General features: G+C 45.0%; 1 protein-coding gene across 3 annotated transcripts in view; it reads right to left on the bottom strand.

The window, feature by feature from the left end:
* Positions 1–9,050, bottom strand: part of ATG10 (autophagy related 10) — a 252,951-nt gene extending 243,901 nt beyond the window's left edge. For 2 of the 3 annotated variants that reach the window (XR_014783097.1, XM_084801337.1), the window contains exon 1: positions 8,724–8,812. The gene's annotated coding sequence lies outside the window, so the exon portion shown is untranslated. Of the gene's footprint in view, positions 1–8,723; positions 8,813–8,913 lie in introns of those variants that run through there. The other variant, XM_084801338.1, reaches the window with a different exon arrangement.
* Positions 9,051–9,519: the final 469 nt, after the last annotated feature.

Genomic DNA, 9,519 nt, shown 5'->3' on the forward strand with positions numbered 1-9,519 from the left:
CTCTGTCCAGAAGGCAAGGAAGCAGGAAACTGGCTGAGGAAGACAAGCACAAATCTCCAAGAGCCATCCATGCAGAAGCCACCATCAGCTAAGAGGACTTCCGCTGGGGATCAGACATTTCTAGGCGTATGTGACATTCCTACACTACACACACAATTATTGCTAAATGGTAAAAACAAAACAAAACAAAACCAGTGTGACCCTAGTGAGGAAGCACCCAAAAGGAAGAATTAGGGTATACCAAGGGAAATTAAGGCATGGGAACAGGATATGCAAAGCAGAATTTTAGTTTTTGGTTTTTGGTTGGTTGTTTTGGCTTGAATTTTGAGGCAAGGCCTTGATATGTAGCCCTGGCTGGCTTGGTACTTATTATTAGCCCAGGCTAGCCTCAGACTCATGTTCCTCCTTTCTGGCTGTCCTGCGTGTGGGGACTGCAGCTGTGGAGCACCATGCCCATCTAAAGAACTCCTGGGGGTGCAACGTGGAGGTGAGAGAGGAAGTGAGAACTGTGCTGGTGACATCTTGTCTTGACTGGATGAAGTCAGCTAAAGGGCTCTTGGTAACCCAGGAGCGAGTCATAGGAGCTGTGCAGAGAGAAGACTGTGGGCAGCACAGAGGAGGAGGGAGGGGCTCAAAGGCCGGAAACCAGGTCTGAGCATGCCTGCCAGCTTTCTGCCTTTAGGTGCCAGAGTATTTCTACACAGATCCCTGGAGGAGGAACAGGGTTAGGAGAGAGGTAGGGCCAGTTTCGCATGGGTCTGATGAAGACTTTGTAGATCCGCAAATGATGAGTCTAGTGAGCATTTTGAATGAGTCCATCTCAGAAGGGAAAGAGACTCCAAGCTGGGTTAATGATCCTGGTTCATCGTCATACAGATGGCGGAAGAGCCCGTCTCAACACTCAGAAAAGGATGAAGAATTAGAAGACTGAAATGGACCTGCCACACGGATGTACGATCCTGACACACACCAAGAAATAATAAATCACCACAAAGAGAATGGAATTTATAGAGAATATACACTTATGCCATGCCTGGTGGTACACATCTTTTTTTAATTTTTTATTAATTTATTCTTGTTACATCTTTAATCCCAGCACTCAAGAGACAGAGGCAGGATTATCCCTCTTAGTTTGAGGTCAGGGTAAGTCTACACACAGTGAGTCCCAGGCCAGCCGGGGCTACGTAGTGAGACCCAGTCTCAAAAAATTAAATAAATAAAAATAAGTTTAAAAAGATAGAAAACACACCAAAACAGATTATATACTTGGGAGTTTTAAAATTCCAAGGCAACTCTTAGTGACAAAATAGAACAAGTGAAAACACTCCAGGCCCTAAAGCCCTCCAGGTACTTGAGATGTACTGAACTATTAAAAATGCTAGTTGAAACATAAAATTCCACTCAGTAGCCATGCTTTATCTTATTAACATCAGTGTGCTACTAGCAAGATGGCTGAACACCAACACACTAATACTGAGTTGTATACTTTTAGAATTATCTAAGGACTGAGCTTTGCTGAAGGATGTTATATAGGTAACGCAAATACACCTTGATTAACAACTTGGAAATACCCATATTAAAAGGGTATTAATCTCACTCAAATCCTCATGATGTGCCAAAATGAAATACCAGTGAATAACTACTTCTCTGCCAAGTTAGACTATCTAACTTATTAAAGATACAAACATAATTCAATCAACATTTGTAGTCACATTGTCAAGCCAGGATTCTCCCTCTTCTTCCGCCGTGTCCACTGACTCATAGAAGCAGAAGTCACAGTCCTAGAACTTCCTATAGGAGATGCCTGAAGATGTGGCCCAAATGAAACAGTTACACATGTGGCTCAATGGCTAATAACAGTAACAAGAATCCCATTTGCCTGGGTTGGGCAAACCAATAAGTAGCTTGGAGAAGCATCAAAAGGGAGGAGGGAGGCAGCTCAGTCCTGTCCAGGGACCAAGCAGATCAGTCTCCCTCCACCAGCCAAAGTTTAAACAGGGAGCGACATGCCCTTGGATTGGAGAGGCGAATCCCTGACTGGCATCTGAGATTTTTCCTAACTTCTGCAGCAGGAAGTTCCAGGAGGAAACAGGAAGCATTTCACATCCCTCCATTCGACTTTCCCTTCAAGGGAACCTACTAAGCCGCCATTCTCCTACTGGTTTTTCAACCTGTAATGCGCAGGGCCTGAGGTCAGTGTAGTGCACTGAATACCGTGATATGAAGCCAGCAGTGGGGAGCTGAGGCACAGACTAGCCTTCAAACAGTAGTACAGCCTCGCCAGCATCTTCCCCAAACTCTTAAATTTATAAGCTGTAAGTGAAACAAAAAATCTCCAAATACAGAAGACAGGTATCCTTCCTAGCTGCAGTTGTGTCCACCCATCTGGCCTCCAACTCAATACTAAGAGCAAGAATCCTGGACATCTATATGAGGGAGATGAAGGGACACTTGCTTACTGAGTCAGCAAAGCAACCCACGCAAGCCGCTCCTCTGTCAGCCACTAATATCAGTGTCAACGTGGGGCCAATAAGAAGCTCTTGAGGGCTGGAGAGATGGCTCAGCCGTTAAAGGCTCGGCCCACAACCAAAAAAATAAGAAGCTCCTGAATAAGAGACGATGATGTGAGCTCTCTACAAACTGAGTCCAGGACAGCCAAGGCTACACAGAGAAACCCTGTCTCGAAAAACCAGGAAAGAAAGAAAGAAAGAAAGAAAGAAAGAAAGAAAGAAAGAAAGAAAGAAAGGAAGGAAGGAAGAAAAAGAAAAAGAAAAAGAAACATATTTCCATGAAGATGAAGAGGTCAACACAATTCTGCAATTCGAGCACTTCAAGCTGAGCCATGAGGACTGCTAGTTTCAGGCCACCCAAAGTTTCACAGCAAGAAACCCCTTGTCTTTTAATTGTAATTAATTAATTAATTAAAAATAAAATTATAAGGTTGAAGAGAGAAAGCCTTTTTCTATAATGGCTGAAATACCTAAAACCTAAAAAATTATCCATTCTACGTTACTAATTTAAAAAAGAAAACAAACCTCTAAAAGCAAGATATAAAGAAAGAAAGAAAAACAGTTAAAATTAAAAAGTAAACTGGGACCCAGGTACAGCAGTAAACACCTAAAATCCCAGCTAGAGGGAAGATGAAAGAGGAAGATAGGCAGATTAAGGCCAGCTTGGGCTACATAACAAGTACCAGGCCAGCCTACGTCACAGGACCTAGTCTGAGAATCAGAAAAGAAAAAGAGAGGAGTGGTAATAAAGAAAATTCAAATATAAAAGACCAGAGACTTAAATTCTGCATTATAGATTAAAAAAAAGAGAGAAACATAAAAGTATGGATGGGGGATCAAATTAGTATTTTAATATATACTCATGGTATGTTTTCCCAAAACACAGAAGAAAAAGATCAAAATGAAAATAATGCCAATTGCTTAGCAGACACAATCACGAGGGCAGACACAGCCTACAGATAGGTAACAGTTAGTTAGTTGACTAGTTAATGACAAAAGTCCATGTATCCCAGGCAAGGATGTTCTCAAACTCCTGATCTTTTTGCCTTTATCTTCCAAGTGTTGGGATTACAAATTTGTGCTACCACACCTGAGTCTTACAATGTAGCTCAGGCTAGACCCGAACTCAGTATGTCACCCAAGTTAACCTCCAACTCACAGTGCTCCTGTCTCAGCCCTGCAGTGCTAGAATTAGAGGCATGTGCTAGCACACCGGGAAAGAAGTGATAATTCTGAGTGAAAATAATAAACCAATCTTGACCACACTCCCTTACTGCTTTTGCATAATAGGACTCGTGTGCAAACTCTGGTCAGGGCATACGTCATCAGCCCAGAACTAACAAGTAAGGGAGCATTATTTGGGTGAAAACACCTAACAAACATGAACATACCCTGTATAAGAAGCTACAAACTCAGTGCCAATTTGAATACAGATGGTACAGTATGAGTCTTTAAAATATACTGTCAAATGCCACTGTGTGTGAGGGAAGAAAAAAAGTAAATGACTGAAAATTTTTGTGATGAAAGAGATAGCCCCTTCAAAAAATTATTTTGAAACCCTGTCCAGAGTTTAAGCACTTTCCTATTTCCACAAACATTTTGTTTATTTTTATATCCTGGTACTTTTTCTGTGGATCCTCGTGAAAACAAATCAAAATGTCCCTAAGAAAATCACGGAAGACTCCAAAACAGGAAGTTCTGAAAACATGAGTTTAATTTTTCAAGAACTGAAATCTGAAATTTGAACATGACTGACCAGGTAGAAACAAAGTCATTTCAATAAGTGGGCACAGTTCTTACAAAGACAGTCTAAAAGGAGTACAAGATACACACACACACACACACATATACATATATACATACATACACACATACATACATACACACACATACATACATACATATATACACACACATATACATATATACATACATACACACATACATACACACATACACACATACATACACACATACACACATACATACACACATACACACATACACACACATATACATATATACATACATACACACATACACACACATACATACATACATATATATACACACACACATACATACCTATATAAATGGACGGAGCAGGGGAAGGAGTATAGAGTAAGCAGAGCCCACTCCCTCATGTTTAGAGCCTACTGTGTAATGTATATGAAATAGTTTATCGTCAAAAAGAACAGTCATAGTTCGCTGTTGCCATTTACAGCTGAGGGACCAGGTATAATAAACATCCTGTCGTGTAGGACTCTGTACTGTTACCAGAAGAGGGGCTGGAGATGCAGCTCGGCAGTTCAGAGGACTTGCTGCTCTTGCAGAGGACCAGAGATCAGTTCCCACTGTTCACGCTGGTCAGCTCACAAGCCTGTAATTACAGTCTCAGGGAACCCCACCCTCTTCTGGCCTCCATGGGTACACACCCACACATGGCAGATACTCACAAAAACTCATGTATGCACCTAATATATATGTTCTTAATTGTGGTGCTAGTAAAAGGCTGGGGGTGTACCCAGTAACAAAAGGGCTGGGGTCAATCCCTATAACCAAAACAACAACAACAAATCCACACAAAAACAAAAGCATCAGTAGAAGCTGGAAGAAACAGCAATACAGGCCTGAGTCAAGAGAATCCGGAATTCAAGGTCAACCTCAGGTACATAGTAAGTCCCAGTTCCAGACAAATGGGTGCTACATGACACTCTGCCCCAATCATCATCATCACCACCACCACCATCATCATCATCATCATTACCACCACCACCACCATCCAGTAGAGCCTCCTGTACAATGTGTGAGTTACAGGTCAACAAGATGAGGTCAAGGACCTTCTGTGTTCTCTCTGAAACCTACGACCATAACTGGCGTTCCATGCACTCAATACTCACGTCAAAGTGCTAGACATGGTACCCTAGACCTTAGAAGAGCCTGGGTAGCTAAGAGAAGAATCAGGCAGTTCCAGAATACAAGCAGTGCAGGGCCCCACCGCAGAGGACCCACACAAAGGCTTTCCCTGACAGAACACGGGACAAGGCAAAGGAAGTGTCTGAAGGCTTTAAGTGAAGCAACGGACATATACAGATCATCCCAAGGGAAACTCCTGAGCTGGAGGTCAGCTGCTAGAGAGAGCTGACCATGTGTTTCCCTTGAACGTGACAGTTTCCACTGAGTTGAGTTTTTGTTTGCTGAAGTGGGAAGCCACGGTGATGGGACCTCCTCGGGCAATGACTTCCCAATTATTCTAACAGGGGAAGCTGCAGTATGTTTACATCTCTCCTTTGACCATCATGAAGCTCACCTGTGGCTGCCTCTAGCGACTGTCCAGAAAGAGAAAACGTATTTCAGTGTGACTCATCCTAATGTTATCTTTCTACTCCAGCTTCAGATTTGGGGGGGGGGGGGTTGTTTTTTCGAGACAGGGTTTCTCTGTGTAGCCTTGGCCATCCTGGACTCACTTTGTAGACCAGGCTGGCCTCGAACTCACAGCGATCCGCCTGCCTCTGCCTCCCGAGTGCTGGGATTAAGGGCGTGCGCCACCACGCCGGGCTCCAGCTTCATATTTTCATGACTGTGATTCATTTTTGTTATTGTATCATTCATAGGTCATAAGTCACCTCAAATACTTTTGGGATTTGAATTTCAAGTTGTAAGCAATGCAGATAAAATGGCTAATGTAAAAGAAACCAGATAAGACAGGAATGAAAAAGGTACAGTTGAGCCCTCAATATCGCCGTGATAGATTTGAGACTTAAAAAAAAAAAAAGTGTGCCAGGCGGTGATGGCACACGCCTTTAGTCTCAGCGCTTGGGAGACAGAGGCAGGCGGATCTCTGTGAGTTCGAAGCCAACCAGGGCAATACACCCTGTGATCTACAGGAATTAAGATTTCAAAACCAGTCCCAGAATTATGAATTGGAAGAAATCTGTAGCACTGAATAAGTGGTGAGGAAGGAGGAAGGGGGCACTAATGAACACAGGACCAGGTTGAAATGACACAGAGTGGATGAGTAAAAAAGCCCACCTAGGTAGTGGATTGAGGACTACAGGAGATTCTGGGGAAGAGAGGGAGCAAGCAGTTTAGAGCAAGCATTCCAACTCAAGAGATGGCATTTAAAACAGCGAGCGATCGGGAATCATCACAGGTTCTAGAAAGCAAAGAGGAAGATGAAAGCTCTTCTTGGAATGCTATTACTCAATCATATGAGATAACCCTAACGTCAAAGGAAAACTAACCACTCTCCTTGGCCACTATACACCAGCAGCCGTCTGATGTACCATGCATAGGGGAGGGGCCTCTGCTACAGAAGCTTGCCTTCAGGTAGAGCACATTTCCTGGTACCCTCCGTTCCGATTGTTTTATAGCCTGCTGGGCCTCAAGGTGCCATCACCAAATAATCTCTGTATCTCCTTCTTTTGGATGCTGATAATACTTGTGATTCCAACAGACCCACTGAGGCCCAAAGCACATCTTGACGCTTTAGAGAGATTACTATTCAAATCAACCCCAGTCTGAAACTATCTACGTGTGTAAGCTTTACTGTTTTTCCTAAAGCGATGCTTATGTTTCTAAGAGATTTACTGGGCCAGTAAGAAGTGCCATCAAGCTACATACAGGCATGGAAGTAGATGCCTGTAATCTCAGTGCGTTAGAAGCTGAGGCCAGGGGGATGGTGAGGTCTACACTAGGCTGGAGTCAGTAAGACGCTAAAATATTTTTTTAAAAAATGGGGTGTGGAGTGGCACAGATGGCAGGCCTGCATAAAGGCCTGAGTTCAATTCCCAGCATCATATAGACTGGGCATGCGACTGAGGCACACAAGCACTTGGGAAGTGGAGCCAGGGGGATCAGCTAAGGTCAGCCCTAGCTGCCTAGGGAACACAAGCTAATGTAAGTCTGGAAAGCTTAGAGAGGGGAAGATAGTATTTTTTTTTTAAAGCATTTTCTTAGATAACCCATTATGTATCTATATAGTCAGATCCGTTCCCTCATCTTGACATATTCCATATTCAAATGAATCAAGCTCAGAACTATTTCCAGGAGTTTCTTCCATTAAAAAAAAAATGAGTAACAATTTTCTGTTGTTTTTTTGCTCATTGAGGGCAGAGCGGCTTCAAACTAGAGGTAGTTAGTTCTGCCTCCAGCTACGGCAGGCTGGGGTGACAAGGACAGGCCACCAAGCTCAGGTATGCCACTTTTCAAAACTGTTCACTGAGACTTCGAACTTCTTCATTATTCTTTATCCGCTCCCCGCCCCCACAAAGGTTTTCATTTCGTGTCATTTTCTCCTGTCAATATCTGACCCTTTGGAATTCCAAAATAGATGTGAGTGCTGGACACAGTCTTTATTTTCTCAAGCTAACAGTCACAAATGTACACTTTTGTCACCACAGTGGGGGCCACTGTCAGATTATAATGACTCAAAGGAAGCCTCTGGAAAAGAATTATTGAACTTAGAGCAAGCCAACTGACAAAGCGCACTCAAAACGTGAGAAAATGAATACAAACACTGAATAAAATCAGATGGCTCCTGTAACCAGGGATGGGGTCTGTAGTTTTAGCTTCTTGGAAGAGGCTAAGGTCCGAGGTAGACAATCCAGGCCTGAGAGTTCCCACCAGTAAGCCCAGCATTTGGCAAACGAGGCAGGGCTGCCCTGGAGCTGGAAGCCAGCCTGGGCTACATAAGGGCAAAGCCTGTCTCAAAAAACAAACCCAGTCTCTGTCCCTCTCTCTTTTCTTCTAGCAGTTGGGAACAATTTGCATCTTGTCAAAATCATGTGACTGCAGAAATTAGGGTTCCATTTTGATTTTGAAAGAACGTGAGGCCACCCTGGGCTCTACTACCGAGATTCCCACAATTGTCACCACTAATGAAAATATGTCTTCTATAAATCAGTAACTATTCCTTTATCTCCCCCCCCCCCCTTCCTAGTTTTATAGCTTGGGGTGGAGGTGGCAGGTAGCTCGTTAGCTGCAAATCTGAAAGCCCTTCAGGTGGGGCCTGCCAGTCGCTTAACTTCCTTTGTTTCAAGGTCACGTGAGCACATGCCTAGCACAAGGTGAAAGGTCGCCCGGGCGGCCCGCGCCCGCCTCCCCGGCCTTTTGTTCCAGGCGGCCGCTCCGCCGCCCTTCTCGGGTCCCGGGAGGCGGACGAGGGCTGCGGGGAGCAGATGCGGAGGCGCCGCCGCGGTTAGGAGTACTCACCCCGCTCGCTCGCCCTGACCTGCAGCCGGCGGCGCGCGGCGGGGCGGGGCCGGCCGGAGCGGATGGGCGGAGGGGGAGCCCCGCCCGCGCCGCGGCGAGCATGCGCAGTGGGGCCGCCCCGGTGACGTCGCGGCGAGACCTTCCTGCAACCTGTGTACCCGGGTCCAGCCCTTCCCAGACAGGATCTTACCTTCTCCGTGCTCTCGGGCGGGTACCTGCACACTCTCCTCCAACACGCAGTCTAAGATCCTGACTATAAACGGGCGACCGGTGAGGAAGTGGAGTGCGAGCAAGGGTGCGAGAGCTTAGCCGCGCCCATCTAAAGGCGGTGCAGCAATCCGGTTAAACTCACTCCATGGTCACGGTCACCCATTTAAAACAAGGCTGGGACAAGAAGTTAGGAATTCGAGTGCTGACCGCTACACCATTTGCGGCACGAAGATCAGAAAATACCAATTAGCAAAATGAAACTAAGGGGCAACGGTAGCAACAAGGAGAAGAGCCAAAGGATGTAGGAATTAGGGGATCGTGGGACCGATAGGTTCTCTCAGAAAAGCGCTTTAAGCGGCTGCTGTAGTGCTGGGCGTGGTGGCACACGCCTTAAATCCCAGCACTTGGGAGGCTGAGGCAGGCGGATCGCTGTGAGTTGGAGGCCAGCCTGGTCTACAAAGCGAGTCCAGGACAGTGAAGGCTACACAGAGAAACCCTGTCACAAAAACAAGCAAACAAACGAACAAAAAAAATCCAACTGCTCCTTTAAACAGGAGAACAACATTGCTTAAGAAAGACAGTAACA

Source organism: Acomys minous (genome assembly GCF_964271855.1).
Source record: "Acomys minous genome assembly, chromosome: 11".
Taxonomy (NCBI): domain Eukaryota; kingdom Metazoa; phylum Chordata; class Mammalia; order Rodentia; family Muridae; genus Acomys; species Acomys minous.